The 23,978-nt window shown below is 36.0% G+C and overlaps 1 non-coding gene across 1 annotated transcript; it reads right to left on the bottom strand.

The window, feature by feature from the left end:
• Nucleotides 1-8,102: 8,102 nt before the first annotated feature.
• On the bottom strand, nucleotides 8,103-8,209 carry LOC121211910 (small nucleolar RNA R71). Its single transcript, XR_005907127.1, has one exon. It is a non-coding gene; the product is annotated as a small nucleolar RNA R71 (small nucleolar RNA).
• Nucleotides 8,210-23,978: the final 15,769 nt, after the last annotated feature.

Raw genomic sequence — 23,978 nt, 5'->3', positions numbered from 1 at the left:
CCGTGTGTAACACATGGCCATTTTACATGGCCGTGTGTCCCCTGGGGTACCCTACAAATTAAAGTCAGTATACCCTACAGTTGTGACACGGCCTAGACGCACAGGCGTGTCTATCAGTTGTGTGTGGTACACGGGCTGGCACACGGGCTTGTGGTCGGCCATGTGACTTAAGTCAGTAGCCTCCCTAATTTTCACACGGCCTGGTACACGGGCGTGTCTTGTGGCCGTGTGGACAAGTCAGTATGTATGCCCTGTTTTGCCATGGCTTAGACACATGGGCATGTCTAATGCCGTGTAGGGCACACAGCCTGTTCACTCGAGCTTATGTCACTTGAAAAGTTGAAAATTTTCTAAGTTTCTGAAATTTTTATATGTTATCAATTTAGTCCCAAATGCATGATTAAGACTTTGTATGATTGATTTAAGTACATTGTGAATGTGAATGATTGATGGTTACTGAAATGAGATGGAATTTGTTAAATGAACATTTTGAATGAGTTACAGGTCTGGTAATGCCTCTTAACCTATTCTGGCGAATCCCCTTCTATACAAGCTTTGTATCGCCATGAGCTAACAATACTAGAATTTCATCAAGAATAAGAAAATATCGTAAATCATTCTCAAAAACTTCTAATCTACTAATCAAATTTAGATCCAAAATAATTATGGGTTTATAAAACCATCAAACTTAACCCAAAAATTTCTTTCATTCATTCCACAAATAATTCAAAAGACAAAAGAAGGGAAAGAGGAAAATCAAGTATGAATAATTTAGTTCCATAAAATGGAAAAGAACGGTTAATACTTACTGATTATAGGTAGGTCCATTTCAAGCCCCACGAGTTCAAGAAGCTTAAAGGCATCCATATCTAGCACGTTAACACTAGTAATAACCAAGTCATATATGTTCATGTTTTCCCTAAAAAAAACATACATGATATGTCAAAAAGAATTCCACTGTCTTAGCATTGTTACAAATCAAACCTACCATTCTACAATTACAAAGACCCTAATCTAAATGCTCACTTCAAAGCACAAGACACAGATCTTCTTGAAAGAAGAATTTATTTAACATTTTGAGAACATGATAAGTCGTAACTTATACATATTTTTATCCCATGTTTAGCACATTTTTGGATGAATTATCATTAGATTTGTGGAATTTGATGCTCCTAATCCCTTAATTTCATGTTTTATACTTAGGTGAGCATAAGAGAGTAAAAAGAGCGAGAAATGGGCCAAAAATGGAGAAAATAGGTCAAAGTGGGAAATCAACACGGCCTGGACTTCCTTACACGGGTAGACCACACGTCCGTGTCTTTTTAGCAGACTCTAACACGGCCTAAGCCACATCACACGGGCGTGTAACACGGCCGTGCCCTTGTTTAGCCCAAGTCTAGTTCTATTCAAAAAGGCCACTTTTGAGGGTTTGGTAGCATTCTAAAGCCTATATAAACACCCTAGAAGGGCAGCTAGAAGAGACAGGGAGTGGGAGGCAAGGAATTACTTCAAGAAAGCTGATTGATCCATCTTAGAAGCCGAATTCTCCTTTAAGACTGAAGATCTCCCTTCAATTTCCTTTAGGGATTTTTGGGTTTTTTTTATATTTTGTTATTATTATTCTTCTGAGATGTTTTCTTTTACACATATGAACTAAATTCCCTAAATACTTAAGGGGGATGAAACCTAAGACGGATCTTGTTACTATTTTCTGAATTATATGATAAATACTTGATTTGCTCTTAATTATGTGTTCTTAATTCTTGCTTTAATATTTCAGGATATTGATTCAAGTATTGATGTGCTTATTCAGATGAGCAAAAGTGCCTATCTAAGAGTAGATCTAGCATAATTAAGCGGAGTTGATTGCACCCTTAGACATAGGGTGACATAAATCTGCCGGATTAGGGTCAAACCTAATAAGGGAATCCATAGATCGAGTTAATGCAACACTAGGGGTTTTAATTAGAAAGAGATTTCAATTAATCAACCTAGGGTTAGACGTTGTTAGTCTCGAGAGAGATAATAATATAAATTAGGGATTTCTACGGATCAAGTCAAGGAATAAATCGTCTAATTTAGGGTCAAATAACAAGTGAAGTCTAGGTGGATTTTCCCTTGGGTATTGTCCAAATCAATTATTTTTTCCAAAAGTATTTCCCCAATCTACTTCCTGTGCATTCTTAGTTTAGTTAATTAGTTTAGATAAAGCAAATCCCCTTATTTTTAGGCTAGATAATAAAAAGAAGGTTAATACTAGTACATTTAGTTCCTGTGGGTTCGACATTTTGGTCTTACTATAAGCTATACTACTTTCGATAGGTACGCTTGCCTTTATCGTGATAATAGTTAGTTTTCAAGTACGAGCAATCATAAATATAAAACTTATCACACACATCAGAACAATAAATAAAACTTTGAATTGAAGATTGAGAATAAACAGAACAGTAAACACATAACTTGTGACCAGAATCTAGAAGTAAATTTCAACCTTTGATAAAAGAATAAAGAAAAATTTTCAAGACTATGCATTATGCATATATCAATTTAAAGAACTAAAACGCAAGGTTATCACATTTTTCTTTTTGCTTCTTCTTCTTTTCTCTGGGAGCAAAGCTTCCATAATTTTTGGCAATACAATCTGACTTTGTCTTTGCATATTGTATCCACTGTACCAAATTAATCATATAGTCAATCAAACTTAAGAATCATTACAACTAAAATTGTATATAAATTAGTCCTGGGAAAAGAAATTGACTGCAATCAAAATTGATTTCCAGGATAAAGCAAGTTTGGTTCAAGCTGCAAATGGTGTAATTGATGAGTAGAAAAAGTCTTCTATGGTTACAGAAGGAACAATAGCCCTAATTTATGGGAAAAAATAAAATGGCTCCTAAAATTTCAACAAAATGGGTTCTCAGTAAATAATAGAATAACTCCAATAACATTAGTAAAAAACAAATTTCAATCAGTGGGTATAGTGTAATAGTAAAATCACAAAACAAATGCAACACAAACATCATTAAAAATTAAAATTAAACTTCAAATACTAAATCTATACAATAACTAAAAATTGTACCCAATATAGAACAAATAATCAATTTAAACTTACAATTTTAACAAGATTGAGTGCCTTTTGTCCAAAGGCAGCTGAATCTCTTTTCTTCCATAAGTGGTGCTCGTTATTTCTAGCCTTCTTCACTGGTTTCCTACACCCTAAAAAATTTAGTAACATATTTTGAAAAATTAAGTTCAACATTAGGCCCACTTCTCAAAAACTCTGGAAATGCTCAGTGATTGTTCACCCAGCTTTTGTGTGATTGTTCACCCAACTTTTGTGAACATTTAACATAGGGAGTTCTGCAAATTGAAAAACCATGACCTAATGAAAAAGCTCTTTATTTTGAACCTAGAAAAAAAATTCAACCTTTTTCAATTACAAATATTCAGTAAAATAAGATGACAATCTAGAAAAGGCAAATGAAACCTGAAAGTTTGTTTTTGGACCATGTAGATAATGGATAACTCCTTGAATGAATACAACTATAAGCCATTAATTTACTTTTCTATTCAAGAGAAAGAAAAAAAAAACTTACCATCAAATTAAGCAGAGCCTTGGTAAGCACCAGGAGATTCCAATGATGGGTTGGAATCGCTTAGCAGTGGTAAACAAAGTGTGAGTCTTTGGCCTTCAATTTGATTTGCTTCCTTTCAGGTTGAGCGTGAGATTGCTGATGGCCAAAGAAAAAAAAAGTGAAATAGTTAAGAAATTCTAGACTAAGGTTGTTTTCGAAGGGGAAAAGGAGTTCATTCGGTGGAGAGGCTGGAATAACCAATTCGGCACCTTTTCCCCTGAATGGCTATTCAACGATTTTTAGAATGAAGCTATAATCACCATTCACCATTTTAAGCTTTCCAATGAGCCAAACCTCTACTTTGTTGTAGAATCTGGAACCGTCTCGTAATGGCTTTGCCATTACATTGAACCAAAGTGTTAACCTTAATCTTTAATTCTAATTATTTTAATATTTTATTTTATTTTATTATCTAATCTAATTACTATTCTCAATTCACTAACTTTCGATTTTCTAACCCAATTCTACTAACCCAACTTTTGGGTTATGACAAGTACTGAATCAAAACCATATTACAAGAGATCATAATTGAAAGAATAAATAGCATAAAATTAGAAGATTGAAGATCTATCAAGAATAAAAACGATAGACTAACTCGCTTCAGTGTTCTTAGTTAACCTCTAATTTAGATTTAGAGTTCTATTCAATCAACTAGTTATTAACCTAGCAAGGCCTTTTGGCATTCTACTATTCTAATAATTTAGCAAGCACTACTTATCTCTCTATTCACAAGTCAGACCGGGGCGGGTTAAGGTTTTCACGATAGACTATACCGATTTCGAGTTCATATCTACCTAAAAGACTTCCTAGGGTCGTCAAGCCTAAGGTTTAAGTTTATCATTTCCAAACCAACCGATTCGCTAAAAAACCCTAGAACAGTTAATAACTATTCCTACATCTACTTGTTAATCTTTCTACAGATTCAGTTACCCATGGACAAAATAAATGCAAACTCTTAATTGAATGTAAACATTATAATAATATTAACAAACAAATTAAGAAAGAGAAATTAAATCTTGATTACAACTTGAAATGTAAAAATTGAAATCTGTTGACAGTTTTGAAGATCCACAATCCTTGCAAAGAACAATGAAAATAACTTGAATGAAAAAATGAAAAATAAAACCTAATTTACGAAGAAAACTAAAAACTAAAAGTTAAGTTAAATAGTCTAAGGTTGAAGTCCCTTTCAATAGGATTATAATGTTGTTTATATAGAACCTTGCTTGACATGGTTCGTTCAATGTCAAGCTATTCATAACTTTTTACTTCCTTATGGGGATATGCGATATAAACGACTTGCTATATTCTGAATGATTTGCCAACCAAGTCTTCTTGTAAGACACCTTATGAATTGTGGCATGGAAAGAAACCTGCTTTAAATCACTTTAGAATATGGGTTGTCTAGCACACATTCTGGATAAGGATGAAAAGAAGTTGGATGTATAGACAGAATTGTGCATATTTGTAGGATATCCAAAAGGAACAAATAGAGGATTATTCTAAAATCTAAAAGATAATACGAATAAAGTTTCTACTCATGCTACTTTTCTCAAGGAAAACTACATGGATAACTTTAAGCCTCGAAGTAAAGTGGTACTTGAGGAACTTTCGAGAGTGGTAGAACAATCACTGAGTTTAATTCTCGAGAAAGTTGTAGAAAGACCTACTAATGATCAACGTCATAGGGGAATCCGTCATAGTTAGAAAGCTTCTAAGAAACCAGACTTATTGATCTATGATGGTAGTATTTATAATATGAAAGCCAATCATGAGGATGATGTTCCACTCACTTATGAGAAGATTATGTAGGACATTGATTTCAAGATCTGGAAACAGGCCATGGATGCCAAGATGGATTCTATGAAATCCAATACAGTGTGAGAACTTGTAGACTTACCGATTGGGATTAAACCCATAGGGTGTAAGTGGATCTTCAAGAAGAAAATAAATACGGAAAGAAAAGTGGAAACACATAAAACTAGACCTGTAGGCAAAGGCTATAGATTGAAAGAAGGCATCGATTACGATGAGACATTTTCTCCAGTAGCCATGCTCAAGTATATCCGCATACTCTTATCAATTTTTGCTTCTCTCAATTATGAGATTTGGCAAATGGATGTCAAGACAGCATTCTTGAATGACTATTTTAATGATACTATTTACATGGCTCAACCCATTGGCTATGTTGTCAAAGGAAAAAGGCAGAAAGTTTGCAAACTGCTAAGATCCATTTATGGACTTAAGCAGACATCCTGCTCATGGAATAAAAGATTTGATCAAATAATCAAGACTTTTAGGTTTGAGCAAAACACTAATGAACCTTGTGTTTATAAGCGTATAAAGGACAACAATGTGGTCTTCCTTATTTTGTATGTCGATGATTGATAAACCGTAATTTATACATATTTCTATCCCATGCTTAGCACATTTTATGAATGATTTTTCCTTAGATTTTGTGAATTCGATGCTTCTAATGCCTTAATTTCATGTTTTATACTTAGGAGAGCATAGGAGAGTGAAAGGAACGAGAAAGGGCCAAAAACGGAGAAAATGGACCAACGTACGAAATTAAGACGGCCTGGCCTTCCTCACACGGGCAGACCACAAGGCCATGTCAATTTGGAAAAATCGAAGCACGACTCACACAAGTGGACCACTCGCCCGTGCCTATTTAACAGGATTGACCACGGCCTGAAGTAATCGCACACGGGCGTGTCCCTGTCGAGCCCAAGTTAAGTCCAATTCGAAAAAGGCCAATTTTAAGGGTTCTTAGGCATTCCAAAGCCTATAAATACACCCTAAAGGAGGAGGAAAATGGAAGCACAAGGAGGAAGTAGGGAACTACTCAAGGAAAGCCGATTGATCCATCTCAGAAGCTGGATTTATCATCAAGACTGAAGATCTCCCATCAATTTCCCTTCAGGAGTTTTGGGTTTTTCTTTATGTTTTGTATTCATTATTCTTCTGAGATGTTTACCTTTTTAGTTATGAACTAAAACCCCTAAATACCTAAGGGGAATGAAACCTAAGATAGAGTTTGTTATTATTATCTGAATTGTATGATAAATATTTGACTTGTTCTTAATTACGTGTTCTTGATTCTTGTTTTGATATTCCAAGATATTGATTCAAGTTAAGCTCTTATTCAGAGGAGGAATAGACTCTGTCTAAGAGTAAATTTGTCATAATTAAGCAGAGTTGATTGCACGCCTAGAGATAGGGTGACAAGATTTTGCCAGATTAGGGTGAAACCTAATAAGGGGATCCATAGATCGAGTTAATGCAACCCTAAAGAGTTAATTAGAAAAAGATTTCAATTATTCAACCTAGAGTTAGACGTTGTTAGTCTCGAAAGAGATAATACTGTAACTTAGGGATTTCTATGGAGCAAGTCAAATGAATAAATCGTCCGATTCAGAGTCAAATAACAAGTGAAGTCTAGGTGGATTTTTCCTTAGGTATTGTCTTAATTCAATCGTTTTTCCAAAAGTAATTCCCCAATTCTATTTTCTGTGAATTCTTAGTTTAGTCAATTAGTTAGTTAAAACAAACCCCACTATTCTTAGGCTAGATAATAAAAAAGACAGTCATTACTAGTATTTTTAGTTCCTTTGGGTTCGACAATCCGGTCTTGCTAAACCTATACTACTATTTGATAGGTACACTTACCTTCATCGTGATAATAGTTAGTTTCAAGAACGATTCATTATAAATATTTAAAACCTGCCATGAATATCACGTATCAAGTTTTTGGCGCCGTTGCCGGGGGACTAAGATATTAGGAACACTCTATTTTTATTACTTTAGCCATTTATTTTTTCTGCAATTTAAATTGATTTCTAATTTTTATTACTAATTCTTCTTTTCCCTTTTTCTAGCAGGTTCTTATAGTTTATGACTAGAAGAAACCCGTCAGGACCATTACTTTTTGATAGTGAGATCGATCGCACAGTTTGCAGAAACTAAAGAGAAATAAGGCGAAGCTTACGTTACACAGAAGAGCAAGAGGAAGATACTTCAACAACCACCAATGAGATGGATGAAAACCAAGAAAATCCGCTACCTCCTGCGATTGCTATTAATCAAAATCCTGCTCTGCGCACTATGTATGATTATGCTAAACCTTCTTTAATAGGAACTAAATCAAGCATAGTTAGACCTGCTGTAGCTGCAAATACTTTTGAACTGAAACCTAACATGATTCAAATGATACAGCAATTTGTTCAGTTTGATGGTTTGCAGGACGAAGATCCCAACGCTCACTTGGCAAACTTTTTGGAACTATGCGATACATTTAAAATCAATGGCATTTCTGATGATGTCATACATCTTTTGTTGCTTCCCTTTTCATTAAGGAACAAAGCTAAATAGTGGTTGAACTCGTTACCATGAGGGTCAATTACTACTTGGGAACAAATGACCGAAAAGTTTTTACTAAAATATTTTTTGCCGGCTAAAACGGCTAAATTACGTAATGATATCTCTTCTTTTGTGCAGATGGATTTAGAAACACTCTACGATGCATGGGAGAGATACAAAGACCTTTTACGAAGATGCCCTCACCATGTGTTACTACTCTGGCTACAGGTTCAAACCTTTCATAATGGTCTGAATCCTTCGACTCGACAAATGGTTGACGCAGCTGCTGGCGGAACCATCAATAATAAAACACTTGAAGATGCTTATGAGTTTATAGAGGAGATGTAACTGAATAACTATCAGTGGCAAGTCATGAGGATAAAGCCAATGAAAACAGCCAGTGTTTATAACGTCGATTCGGTCACCATGCTTTCTAATCAAGTAGAACTCTTGAATAAGAAAATTGATGGTTTTCTTAATTCTTCAGAGGTTCACCCAGTAATGCAGTGCGACGCAAGTGGAGGTGGATCAGGCAGTTCAGAATACCAACCTTATGGCCACAACATGGACAACGAGTAGCTAAATTACATGGGTAACAATCCTCGATCTCAAAACAATTCTTATAGCAATACTTACAATGTAGGTTGGAGAAATCACCCAAATTTTTCATGGGGAGGCCAAGGAAATCAGAAACCACCACCCCCTCCAGGCTTTCACCAACCACCATACCAATAGGAGAAAAAGCCGAACCTTGAGGAAATGCTAACCAAATTCATCTCAATGTCAGAAACTCATTTTTAGAATACCGAGACAGCACTTAAGAATCAACAAGCATCGATCAAAGGGCTCGAAACTCAGATTGGATAGCTTGCCAAGTTGAGATCTGAACGACCACAAGGTAGCTTGCCAAGCAACACAGAATCTATCCCAAGGGAGCAACTCAACGCGATTATTAGTCAAAATGAGGAAGGGTTAGTCACACTTGAACCAGAACCAAGGCAAGAAACTGAGATAAGCAAAGGTAAAGGTGAGGTAGACTACAATGAGCAGAAACCGGTAAGTACAGAATACAAACCTCGTGTGTCACACCCTAATGCGACAAGGAAAGACGCTCAGATGAACAATTTGGTAAATTTCTTAAACTCTTAAAAAAATTACATATTAACTTACCGTTTATTGAAGCTCTATTGCAGATGCCAAACGCAATGAAATTTTTAAAGAAGCTTTTAGCAAATAAGCAGAAGTTGGACGAGGCTTCGCATGTGAAGCTAAACGCAGTTTGCTTAGCTATCCTACAGAATAAGCTACCCAACAAATGGAAAGATCCAGTGAGTTTTACAATTCCTTGCTTAATTGGTAGTTTAAATGTTAATAATGCATTAGCTGATTTAGGGGCTAGTATTAACGTCATGCCTTACAAAATGTTTAAACAACTAGGTCTTGGGAAACCCAAATAGACTAGGATGAGCATTCAATTAGCAGATAAAACTATAAGATTTTCTAGGGGTATTATTGAGGATGTGCTAGTTAAAATTGATAAATTTATATTTCTCGTTGACTTCGTTGTTCTAGACATAGAGAACAATAGCAACACTCCTTTGATTTTAGGAAGGCCCTTTTTAGCAACTTCTAGAACGATTATTGATGTTGGCACAGGTGAGCTCACACTTCACGTGGGAGACAAAACAATCACCCTTCAAGCTCGCAATTCCGGCAACACATCAAAAATTGAAGGTGATTGTCTAAACCATTGTACTAAAACTGACATTATGGTGCAACCTACTTTGCAAGAAATGAGTTTGAATGAAGTACATGAGCCATTTTCAAGTAATAGTAAATGACCTATTCGTGAAGAACGTAGGCTACAAATCAATGAGCTAGATGAATAGTGGACACATAAATCGAGAACACACGATAAACCAAAACTATGCCAGAATAAGCTCAATACCTTTTCAAATCAACTTAAGGTTGGAAATAAAGTTTTATTAGATGCCGTTGATCCTCACATTGTCACTACCAAACCAAATGAAGAAATCTCTCTTACGGTACTTAGCATTTTCCCATTCGGTACAGTCGAGGTAAGTTATCCCAAGTTTGGCACTTTTAAGGTAAACAATACCCGCCTAAAACCTTATTTTGATGAGATTCATAACAGGGATGAGGGGTATAAACTCCTCGAACCACCATGATCACACACCAAAGAGGTAAGTCGAGCTTAGACTATAAATAAGTGCTTCTCGGGAGGCAACCCGAGCATTAACTGTATTAACTTCTTTAAATTTTAGTGTTCAACACTTAACTTGCTAACAGAGCTCTTGAATACAGGTTTACCACACAGACAAAGCCAAGCACACGAGTGTGCTTAGGACTATGTGGAAACAGGGCATAGATTTTCCCTAGCATGGGTTACGATAAATTGCCACGGCCGTGCGACACAACAGTGTGCGAACCTGCCAAAAGAACACGGGCATGGACACTCATACACGGGCATGGGAGAAGCGAACAAAGACAGACACGACCGTGCAACACGGCTGTGTGCACCCACACGCCCAAGGAACACGGGCGTGGGCCAATTGTCAAATGCGCCCAAATTCAAAATTCGCAAATCACACGAGCAAAAATTAGGGAACACGGGCATGTCCCCTAGCGCGTGTCCCAAAATCTATAAATACCTTTCACCATTCATCATCTTCTTCACCCAAAATCCCTAACCCTAGCCGCTGCAAGTCTACACAGCCTCCCTACCACGCCCGTGTGCCGCTTTCAACCCCATTCTTGACGCTCATTCTCCTCTTTCTAGCGATTGTTTACTCTTTTCTCTTTTATTTTACTGATTTCTAATGTTATTTATCATAGTAATCTGCATTTTTCATGTTATTTTCATCTTTGTATCACTCAAATTTCGTATCTAGAGTAGTTATCATCTTTTTCATGTTGAAGTTCTTACTCATTGCATGAATCTATCTGTTCCATTTGACTAGTTTAAAGTGAATATTAATGGTTAGGATAATAGAAATACTCATACCTTTTGGGTTGACATTTTCCATCAAAAAAAATGCTACATAGAATTATTTGCCATTTTTTTATAAAACTCATATTATTATCATGCTAATGATACACCATAAAATTAATTGTTTTTTATTAAGTTTGCTAGTAGTTGTGACTGAGATTATTAGTTTTAATTTATGACTTTTGCCTTTTTGAATTTGTTTTCATCTTACCTTGAACATTCATCACGACAAAATAATGGTTTTGCTTGCAGGCATACCATGTTGTCTTCACGAGGAAAGAAAACCATCGTTCCTGCTTCAAAAAAAGGAAGGGAGCATCATCTTCCTCGGGTCCTACAGCGAAAATTTGTCACCCTTTCCTGCAGTTCTCCATTGGGCCCCAAGAAGAACTTTTCCAGATTTTATAGGCCCGGCCCTTGGAAGTGGGCCGGTGTATAGACTGGGCGCGCTACAACAAATCTAACTCGCGGATGCAATTCGGGCCCTCCTCACCACCGATCCTTGGGGGATTTTCATTGAGATTGTCTAGCCGAGATATCTTAAACTTATGATGGAACTCTGCTCAACGTTCCATCTTCAGACCGTGATAGCCCGCTTTGATGACCCAGAAACAATCCAATTTCGCCTTGGTGGTCTAGTCCGCCAATTGAGCGTCCCAGAGTTCGGTACTACACTGGGCCTTTACACGGAAGAGTTCATGGAGGAGAATGAGCTCTACAGTCTCAATCGCCACATCCATCATTCTCCTTCATGGTGCTGGAATGCCCTCGCCCCTGGCTCTACCTCCTACAATCCTAGCTCCTCTAAGGCATCGGCTCTCCCTCCATCTCTGAGGTACATACATGCCACTTTAGCTCACACGTTAACAGGATGGCGAGAGAGCACTGGCGTTGTTAACACTCACGACGCCTACTTTCTATGGTGTATATCGCACGGGCACTCTTCGACCCTGCCTACTTCATTGCCCTCACCATTCAACATCAGACGGAGCGGCATAGGAAGAGGGTCATCTCCATTGTGCCCTATCTGACACGGTTGGCTCGACACTTCAGGCTCTTCAACACAGCAGCCCAATCATCCTTCCTTACTCTTGTTGGCCAGATGTCCCCACAAGGCATCTCGAGCATGCTTAGTATAAGGATGATCGAGAAATGCCGAGGAACCCACCCTCATTAGTATCACCTCGCCCAATCCACTGAAGAGGAAGCCCCCGAGGACATTACTGATGATGTCCTTCAATGTCACGAAGACCCACCGTATCAGCCACCACCTCCTTCTCGTCTAGTTCATGCGGCGGCTTCATACCCTGACATCTCTGAGCGCCTTACTAGATTCGAGAAACAGTGTTTTCAGCGCTTCGATAACATTAATGCTACTCTACATCAGATTTGTCAGCACTTCCACATCTCGTCGCCACTCCCACCTTGCGAACCATCTAGCGATGAAGATGTTTAAAAACTTTTATTTATTATTTATTTTTATGTTTTGACTTTTATTTTAGAACTACTTTTTATTTTTCTTTAAGCTTGTTTTTATTAGGTTTTATAATTTTTATTAATGAATTTTCACTTTCGGCTATTCCATATCGAGTAATTATGCTTCCTTATATTTCCTAAAAAGTTCCTGACTCTGTCACAGTTATAAAGAGCTTCTAAGCTCATTATCACATAGGAACTAAAAACTCCACCGGGAAAGGTTCTCCATGACTGCCATGTCCTGCTCGACCACGACCATAGCTACCACTAGATGTAATATTCTTTTGGCGCAGGAGTTATGGACCAATGAACCTCTACCACCGTCGAAGTATCCTCCTCCACCCTCATGCCGATTATTCTCTAAAACTCCAGTTCAAGGAAATTCATTCATCCATCAAGAAGTTTCACTTCTCTCCCTATCTTATTTTTATATTCTTTTCTATATATCTATCTTTGTACATATTAAATGTGAGGGGGTATTCATTTCACTATCAGAAAAATCCCTGAATGATTGTCTTGTTCTCTTGAAAAGCTCTCATATCATGTTTAGGATAAATTTTGATTGATTTAAGATTTATATTGATATATCTTAAATTTAAACATAGGCATTCATACATTGATTATTTAAACTTTAAGAAATTAGAGAATTAAGCATGATAAGTTGGTTTTTAAGAATTTAAAATTGTAGGTTGTTTGCCAAAGTTTAGGTATTATCCTGAATTGAAATCCACAAGTTTAAACATCAAGAAGCCATAATTTTTGTGAGATCGTGAGCCTTTAGAGCATCCATTATTTTTTTCATGCTCACTTTCATTATGAGTGCGTCGGTACTGAATTGTTATTCTAGAACTTGCTTGATTATGCATGTTAAGACCACACCATTTGATTTGATATGTCAAGATAATAGAGGCACTTAGGATTAACCCACTCATGCCATGAAAAGCCTACCTTCACAATTAAACCTTAGTGAACCCCCTTGAGCTTAACAACCCATTCATTGATTTACCCTTTATATTAACCCATAACTCATTATTGTTGAAATCCCCTAAATTAATTTGATCCCTATTTTTGTCGATATTTGAATTGAAATAATTGCTCAGCTATATCTTGTTCTTAATAGTCAGTCTATGTTATTTGACTTGTTAAAAAAAAGTGTATACATATTAGTAGTAATCTTTTGTTTTTGAGATTAAGTATTTAAATTCCATATTCTAATAAGGAGCTCTGTTGTACGCAAGTGATGATTAAATCTTTTTCTAGTTAAGTAATTTTTTTCAATTCAATCTCGATTCTAACCTTTTCTTTCAGCTTGTGACCACACCCCCTAACCAAGCCTCGTTACAATCCTCTAAAGACCTTTTGATTGATGTATCATCTCAATTTATAGTGGTGGAGATTTGATTTTCATGCAAGCCTATGATAATAACTTTTCATATTGACTGATGAGTGCTAATTTCATTGTCCTTAAACACTTCGAGTGATTTGAGTGAATCTCTGAGGATGTTAAACTCCGTGAGATTTCGAATCGAGGGTAACCACCTAGATAAGGGAAGATACCTATGTTTTTATGATAAAATGCTTAACTTGGAATGTTTGAAACCTTGATGTTCTTTCAGTTGAATTCTCAATGTATGATTACTTATGGATTATTTTGAGATATTATCGATAGAAAATTAAAAGTTGAGAAGAATTTACTTTGATTATGAGTTGAGTATTTTGCTTGAGGACAAGCAAATGCTTAAGTGTAGGGGTATTTGATAAATCGTAATTTATACATATTTCTATCCCATGCTTAGCACATTTTATAGATGATTTTTCCTTAGATTTGGTGAATTCGATGTTCCTAATGCCTTAATTTCATGTTTTATACTTAGGAGAGCATAGGAGAGTGAAAAGAACGAGAAACAGGTCAAAAACGGAGAAAATGAGCCAATGTACGAAATCAACACGGCCTAGACTTCCTCACACGGGCAGACCACACGGCCATGTCAATTTGGTAGAATCAAAGCACGACTTACACGGGTGGACCACACGCCCGTGCCTATTTAACAGGCTTGACCATGGCCTGGAGTAATCACACACGGGCGTGTCCCTATCGAGCCCAAGTTGAGTCCAATTCAGAAAAGGTCAATTTTGAGTGTTCTTAGGCATTCCAAAGCCTATAAATACACCTTAAAGGAGGAGGAAATCGAGGCACAGAGGAGGAAGCAGGGAACTGCACAAGGAAAGCCGATTGATCCATCTTAGAAGCTGGATTCATCATCAAGATTGAAGATCTCCCCTCAATTTCCCTTCAGGAGTTTTGGGTTTTTCTTTATGTTTTGTATTCATTATTCTTCTGAGATGTTTACCTTTTTAGTTATGAACTAAAACCCCTAAATACCTATGGGGAATGAAACTTAAGACAGAGTTTGTTATTATTATCTGAATTGTATGATAAATATTTGACTTGTTCTTAATTATGTGTTCTTAATTCTTGTTTTGATATTCCAGGATATTGATTCAAGTTAAGCTCTTATTCAGAGGAGGAATAGACTCTGTCTAAGAGTAAATTTGTCACAATTAAGCGGAGTTGATTGCGCGCCTAGAGATAGGGTGACAAGATTTTGCCAGATTAGCATGAAACCTAATAAGGGGATCCATAGATTGAGTTAATGCAACCCTAGAGAGTTAATTAGAAAGAGATTTCAATTATTCAACCTAGGGTTAGACGTTGTTAATCTCGAGAGAGACAATAATATAACTTAGGGATTTCTATGGATCAAGTCAAATGAATAAATCGTCCGATTCAGAGTCAAATAACAAGTGAAGTCTAAGTGGATTCTTCCTTAGGTATTGTCTTAATTCAATCGTTTTTCCAAAAGTAATTCCCCAATTCTATTTTCTATAAATTCTTAGTTTAGTTAATTAGTTAGTTAAAACAAACCCCATTATTCTTAGGCTAGATAATAAAAAGACAGTCATTACTAGTACTTTTAGCTCCTTTAGGTTCAACCATTCGGTCTTGTTAAAGCTATACTACTATTCGATAGGTACACTTGCCTTCATCATGATAATAGTTAGTTTCAAGAATGATTCATTATAAATATTTGAAACCTGTCACGAATATCACGTATCAATGATCTACTTATCGAAAACGATGTAGGAGAATTGTCATCGGTTAAACTGTGGTTAGCTCAATAGTTTAGCATGAAAGACTTGGGTAAAGCTGGTTATATTCTTGGAATTCAAATCCTTAGGAATCAAAAGAATAAAACGATAACACTATCTCAAGCTTCATACATCGATAAGGTACTGGAACATTTTGCAATGTCCGATACAAAGTCAGGCGTTCATCCAATTGCATCAAGTTTTCATCTTTCTTAAGATTATTGTCTTAAGACAACGAAAGAAAGTGAACATATGAGTAAGGTTCCATTTGCTTCGTCAATTGGAATCCTTATGTATGTGATGCTTTGCAGATGTCCAAATATATGTTTCGCAGTAGGAATGGTTAGTTGATATTAGGCGAATCTAGGTTTCAGGCATTGGCAAGTTGTAAAGCATATATTAAGGTATCTTAAAAGATCCAGGGATTATATGCTTGTTTATTCGGGGGAGACATCACTCTTGTTGGATACACAGACTCAAACTTCCAAACCTGTAAAGATTCGAGGAAATCAACTTAGGGAAATGTATTTGTTCTAGGTCGTAGAGTCATAGTATAAAGAAGTGTAAAACAAACTTGCACTGTTGACTCTACTATAAAGGCCAAGCATGTGGCTGCTTCTGAGGCAACGAAATAAGCAATATAGCTTCGGAAGTTCTTAACTGAACTTGAAGTTATTCCTAGTATGGAAAAATTTATAACACTATTTTGTGATAAAAGTGCTACAGTAGCAAATGCCAAGGAAATGAGAAGTCACAAGAGGATGAAACACATTGATCTAAAGTATCACTTGATATGAGAAGCAGTAGCCGAAGGAATTGTAGATGTGATGAAAGTAGCTTCTGAGAGTAACCTTGTTGATCCAATTACTAAGTCTCTTATAACTAGGAGTTTTAACAAACACATCGAGGATATGGGAATGCGAAATATAACATATTTACTTCACTAGAGCAAGTGGGAGATTATTGGGAAATGTATCTATATTGTAGTAAACATGTAACTATTTTCTATGTACTTGAACAATTAATAAATAAATAAATTTAATTTCACATTTCAATATTATGTATTTTATATTTTGCATGTATAGCGAAATTGTGACAAGCAAATATTAGTTCATTGATTGCCTAAAGTTCAAACTGAAGATAAGTGGCATTGTAAAGAATGTATACATTGCGAGAAAGACAACTTACTTCAGTAGATAATCTAAATGATTATGTAATACCATAAAATAATTAAAGTGAGCATTTGATTCAAATACTGAGAAAGATTATTATGTCATCTACAATTCCAATTAGGAGATGGCTAGTCTTGGCTATTGGAGCAGTTGACTCCATGAGTAGAGACATAGATGTATTCATTGGTAGAATTTTATATTAGACGGGACCCAAGATGAATTAATTTTGAATTTGTTTGTGAATTAATTCACTTGTGACATTCAATGGTGTGATTTACCTAAATTCTGAGTTAGTCACTGACCATACATAGGCAACTCGTGTGCTTTGATATAAATGAAGGCTTATACTCTAAAGATGATCGAGTCCATAGCCGATATGTTGGGTACATGACCTGTGTATGACATGGATTTACTAGCAATAGTGGAATTCATAGCTCAATTAATGAGTTAATGATATTCTCTCATTGGCATTGTGTGATTGATAAATATGAAACGTGGCCACGGGTTGCTGGTTCTCGAACGAGCAATTTATCATAGTCATTTGTTGATAGTGATCATATTAATCATTAAGAAGACACAATGGTGATAATGAGATAAAATAGGATTGTATTGAGTGAACGGATTTAACTCAAAGGAATTAAGGATATCATATTAAGGTACACAAGCATGACGAGGTCATTGGACAAAGCAGTTGGATGAATTGCTTTCGTAAAGAGTATACAATAAGGAGTTTTCAATCATGGTATGTCTTGTAGATTGACTAAACAATTAAGTAATTGCGAATTATCAGAATGATCCTTCTAGACATAATTACAATCACTAGAGCCAATTGTATGTGTCCGATTAGTTTCTACGCTACCTCAACAAAAACTCGATCGAACTGCATTTAAATTAGAAGAAAATTCTACGAGTTTGAGAATAATTTAATTGAGCCGATGTATTCAATGTACAATTAAATTAGGTGGTCGTGAGAATTGTTCAACTAAAGAATTTAATTAAAGATTTTTCATGAAAATTTAATTTGGAAAATCTAAGTGATTTTTGAAAAATTTACTTTTGATCAAGTAAAATTAAATTAATAAAAATCAATTAAAATATATATTATATTTTTGGAAGTTAATTTTCAAGTCAAACAATTGGCCTTACGGGTACTTGAACTTGAAAATTAGACCTAAGATCGTAAATTGGGTCTGGGAGCCTAATATTGAGACCAAGACGCAAAACTGGTCAAATCGGGCCTAATATGTGAAACCAAGTTGACGGTCCAACCGGTGGCTAGACTGGACTGGTCGGGTTGTCATTGACTCGAACCGAACTGGCTCGGGTGCTGTAAGGGCGTTTCACGTACATCACCAGACACAACGGTGTCGGTGGCTACAACGGCGACATCCCGGTGGTCGGTGGTAGTTTGTTATTGGTGGTTGAGTAGTGGAAGAGTTACACTCCTACTGGGCCTCTACCAGATAATTTGACTTCAGATTAATTATTTCAAAAATAATATTATTTTAATATTCTAATATTAAATTTAATTTAATATTTATCTTAATAGTATTTTATTAATTTAATATTAAATTGATTATATTAATATTAAATTTAATTTAATGTGTATCTACAAGATAAACATTCTATTATTTTAATAAGATTTAATATTAAATTTAATCTAATATTTATCTTGATAAATATTATATTAATTTAATATTAAAGTGATTAAGTTTAATCATAGTTAAACTCTTTAAACTCTCCCTATATAAAGAGAGCTTAGGTAATTATTTTCACACACTTGAATCCAAGAAAAAGCTATAGAGAGAAAATTCTCTGAAGAGATTATTTCAAAAAATTTCTAAAGATATTTTTTAATTTACAACTTGACCTAAAAGTTTAAAGAAATTGAAAAATTACCCAACTGGTAATTTTTGTAAAAAAATTTCTTCTTCAATGCGAACCCACACTCGGTAGACGTGAGCTTGAGGATAACGGAGATGACTACTCAGTCGAAGCGCTAATCCTAGACGAATCAAAAAGGTAAATTTTCAAGTTTTCAACTGATCGAAACTTTTCTAACATTTATCTGACCACTCGAACTTAACATCTTTTTGAAGCAATTTCGTCACCGAAGTCGCAATCATTGAAAAGCCTTTCACAAATATTTTATAATCGCATATATCTTACTCGGGTCAACTCGGATACCGGCGGCTGAAACTATATGTCCCAGAAAACTAACCTCTTGTAGCCAAAACTTACATTTGCTGAATTTTGCATATACTTGTTTATCTCTCAAAGTTTGTAGCACAATTCTTAAATATTTTTCACGCTCAGATTCATCACGAGGGTAAATCAAAATGTCATCAATGAATACAGCGACAAATCGACCTAGGTACGGTTTGAAAATCCGATTCATTAAGTCTATAAAGACAGCAGGTGCATTCGTTAGTCCGAAGGGCATAACAAGAAATTCATGGTGCCCGTACCCCGTTCTAAAAGCAGTCTTTAGTATATCAGAGTCTTTAACTCGCAACTGGTAATAACCCGATCTCAAATCAATTTTCGAAAACATTATTGCCCATTTTAACTGATCAAACAAATCATCAATCTGCAATAGAGGATATTTTTTCTTTATAGTCACTTTATTTAGCTGTCTGTAATCAATACACATTCTCATCGTGTCATCTTTCTTTTTCACAAACAATACTGGTGCACCTAGGGAGAGAAACTCGGTCTAGAAAAACCTTTATCCGTCAATTCTTGCAACTGGGCTTTCAATTCTTTTAACTCTATCAGAGCCATTCTGTACGGAGCTATCGATATCGGCGTTGTTCCCTGCACTAACTCAATGTCAAACTCAACATCTCGTATCAGTGGTAAACTTGGTAACTCGTCAGGAAACACATCCGGATACTTACACACAACTGACACTGATTTGATCTTTGTTTCTGTTACTTTCGTATCAGGCACATAAGCAAAATAAGCTTCGCAACCCTTTTTAACTTACTTCTGAGCTAACATCGAAGAAATCACTGCTGGTAAATCATTCAAATCATCTTACTCAATTCGGATAATCTCATTATTCTGACATCTCAGATCAATCATCTTTCGCTTACAGTTTACTATAGCATCATGTAACGTTAGCCAATCCATACCCAAAATTATATCAAATTCATCAAATGGAAACAACATCAGATCAGCCGAAAAACAAAAATCCAAAATCATCAATGGACAATTCTTGCACACTTTATCAATCAAAACGCACTTGCCTAAAGGGTTTTATACTCTAATCACAATTTCAGTAGACTCTACAGTTAAAGTCTTATTGGATACTAAATTCATACATATATAAGAATGAGTTGATCCTAGATCTATTAATGCAATCACATTTGTATCATAGAGAGTGAAAGCACCAGTGATAACATCTGGAGATGACGCTTCTTCGCGAGCGCGAATAGCGTAGGCTCTAGCAGGTGCTCTAGCCTCAGATCTTGCTATAGAATCTCTCGTTGTACCTCGATTACCGCTTGCATTTCCCATATTTCTTGGTAGCCTCCCTCGAGTAGTTGTGTGGCTTGATCTTACATTCTGAGATTTATCTTTTTCATTTAGTTCAGGACAATCTTTGATAAAATGATCTCTTGAACCACAACTGTAACAAGCTCTATTATTCGCTTTCATTCAGCACTCTCCAAAATGTCGTCTTCCACAATGTTGACACTCGGGTTTAACATCTTTCACATTACCAACACTTCATACTGATGTAGTTTGAGCTTTAGAGCTGGTGAATTGCTTTTCACGATGATCGCAGTGATTCGTAACAAGTAATAAATGTTTATATAGATCAAACCTAAACTAACTATTATCACGACGAAAAGGCAAGCACACCTATCGAACAATACTATAGTAATGGCAAGACCGAGATATCGTACCCAAGGGAACCAAAAGTACTAGTAATAACTATCTCTTTATTATCTAGCCTAGGAATAAAAGGGTTTGTTTTAATTAACTAATTATTAAAACTAAGAACGCATAGAGAAAAGAATTGGGGAATTGCTTTTGGGAAAATCGATTGACTTGAGACAATACCTAAGGAAAAATCCACCTAGACTTTACTTGTTATTCTGGCTCCGAACCAGACGATTTATTCATTTAACTTGTTTTGTAAAGATCTCTAAGTTATGTTATTATCCCTATTCAAGAATAATAACGTCTAATCCCTAGATTGAATAACCGAGACTTTTCTCTAATTAACACTCTAGGGTTGCATTAACTCGATCTATGGATCCGCTTATTAGGTTTCACCCTAATCTGGCAAAATCTTGTCACCCTATTTCTAGGTGCGCAATCAACTCCGCTTAATTATGACAAATGTACTCTTAGACAGAGTCTATTCCTCCTCTGAATAAGAGTGTGTCCTGAATTTAGTATCCTGGGATATCAAAACAAGAATTAAGAACACATAATTAAGAACAAGTTAAATATTTATCATACGATTCAGAAAATAATAACAAGATTCGTCTTAGGTTTCATTCCCCTTAGGTATTTAGGGGTTTAGTTCATAACTAAATAGGAAAACATCTCAAAAGAATAAAGAATACAAAAAATAAAGAAAACCCAAAACTCCTGAAGGGAAATTGAGGAGAGATCTTTAGTCTTGATGATGAATCCGGCTTTCAAGATGAATCAATCGGCTTCCTTGGAGTAATTCCTTACTCCCTATTCTCTGTCTCATTTTTCCTCCTCTTCTAGTGCGTATTTATAGGCTTTGGAATGCTTAGAAACCCTCAAAAGTGGCCTTTTTCGAATTGGACTTAACTTGGGCTCGGTAAGGACACGCCCGTGTGCGATTACTTCAGGCCGTGTTCGAGCCTGTTAGATTGGTACAGGCGTGTGCTATGCCCGTGTGAGTCGTGCTCCAATTCTGCCAGATGGACATGGTCGTGTGGTCTGCCCGTGTGGGGAGGTCCAGGCCGTGTTGATTTCGTATTTTGGCCCATGTTCTCTGTTTTTGGCCCGTTTCTCGTTCCTTTCGCTCTCCTATGCTCTCTTAAGTATAAAACATGAAAGTAAAGCATTAGGAGCATCGAATTGACTAATTCTAATGAGAAATCATCCATAAAATGCATTAAACATGGGGAAAAATATGTATAATTTACGGTTTATCAAATACCGCCACACTTAAGCATTTGCTTGTCTTCAAGCAAAATCCTCAACTCATAATCAAAATAAATTCTTCTCAACTTATAATTCTTATCGATAATATCTCAAAATAATCCATAGGTAATCATACATTGAGAGTTCAACTAAAAGAACATAAAAGTTTCAAACATTCCAAGTTGAGTATTTAATCATGCAAACATAGGTGCCTCTTCGCATCTAAGTAATTGCCTTTGATTCAGAATATCACAGAGTTTCATATCCTCACTAAAGATTTACTCAAATCACTCGAGGCGTTTAAGGACAATAAATGAAGCACTCAATAGTCAATAATGAAAAGTCATTACCATAGGCTTGCATGAAAATCAAATCTCCACCACTATAATTTAAGAAGATACATCAATCAAAAGGTCTTTAGAGGGTTGTAGTACAACTTGGTTAGAGGGTGTGGTCACAAGCTAAAAGGAAGGGTTAGAATCGAGATTGAATTAAAAAATTGCCTAACTAGAAAAAGAGTTAACCTTCACTTGCATACAACAGAGCTTCTTCTCAGAATATTGAATTACTAATATGTATAGATAGTTTTTTTTTAGTTAAGAACAAGTTAAATAAAGAAGAAAAACATAGCTAAGCAACTTTTCCAACTCAAATATCGACAAAAATAGGGATCAAATTAATTTGGGGGATTTCAATAATAATGGGTTAATGGTTAATATTAAGGGTAATACAAGGAATGGCTTGTTAGGCTCAAGGGGGTTTACTAGGGGTTAATCGTGGAGGTAGGCTTTTCATGGAATGAGTGGGTTAATCCTAAGTGCCTTAATCATTTTGACATATCAAATCAAACGGTGTGGTCTCGACATGCATAATTAAGCAAGTTATAGAATAACAGTTCAATACTGACGCACACAAAGCAATAATAAAAGTGAGCATGAAAGAATGAATAGATGCTCACAAGGCTAAAAACTCTCACAAAAATTATGGCTTTTTGATGTTTAGACTCGTGAATTCTAATTCAAAGTAATATCTAGACTTGGGGAAACAACCTATAATTTTAATTTCTTAAAAATCAACTTATCATGCTTGATTCTCTAATGTCTGAAAGTTTAAACAATCAACGCATAAATCCCTATGTTTTAATTCAAGATATATCAATCAAAATCATAAACTAATCGAAATTTATCCTAATTATGATATGAGAACTTTTTCAAGAGGACAAGGCAATCATTAATAAACATTCCCCCACACTTAAGATGTACATTGCCCTCAATGTACAAAGATAGATATTAGAGAAAAAAATAAGAGAGGGAGAGAAGTGAAACTTCCTGTATGATGAAATGATGATATCCTTGGATTGGCGAGATCGAGTATTGGAGATACTTTGGATGGCAAGCTGGTCTCTAAAGGTAAGCCATTTTGTTTTTTTTTTCTTATTAAAAGGAAAACAAATGAATCCTAAAAATGAACGAATCTTAAAAATAAAAGAAAAATAAAATAAGATAATTATTCTAGTTTTTCAAGTGGCACGGTCGGAGCACACGCCCCTGTGTTCTGTGGCTCGGCTGTGTTTATCGCGAATGAAGATGTCGCTACACAGTCTTCTCGCACTCCCGTGTGTATAGGCCGTGTTGTTATGCGATCGTGTCACACGGTCGTGTCTGGCGTGGTTTGCTTCTCCCACGGTCGTGTAGGTTTTCACACGCTTGTGTCATTCGAACAGTGTTTGTCCATGGGTGCTAGCACGGGCGTGTCTAACGCCTATGTTTATTTGGCAGATTCGACCACGGCCATGTCACACGGCCGTGGCGTTTTATCATGGCCCGTGTTGGGAAAATCTTTTTCCTATTTTCACACGGCCTTGAGCACGCCCGTGTGATTGACCGTGTCTCTATGGAAACACCTGTATTCAAGATTTAAGTTAGGAGTTAAATACCAAAATTGAAAGAAATTAATATTGTTAGTGCTCGAGTTGCCTCCCGAGAAGCGCTTATTTATAGTCTAAGCTCGACTAACCTCTCCGTTGAACGATCA

Source organism: Gossypium hirsutum, chromosome A12 (genome assembly GCF_007990345.1).
Source record: "Gossypium hirsutum isolate 1008001.06 chromosome A12, Gossypium_hirsutum_v2.1, whole genome shotgun sequence".
NCBI classification, from domain to species: domain Eukaryota; kingdom Viridiplantae; phylum Streptophyta; class Magnoliopsida; order Malvales; family Malvaceae; genus Gossypium; species Gossypium hirsutum.
Note: the sequence above shows the minus strand (reverse complement) of the source record. Positions and strands in the feature narration are given on the sequence as shown.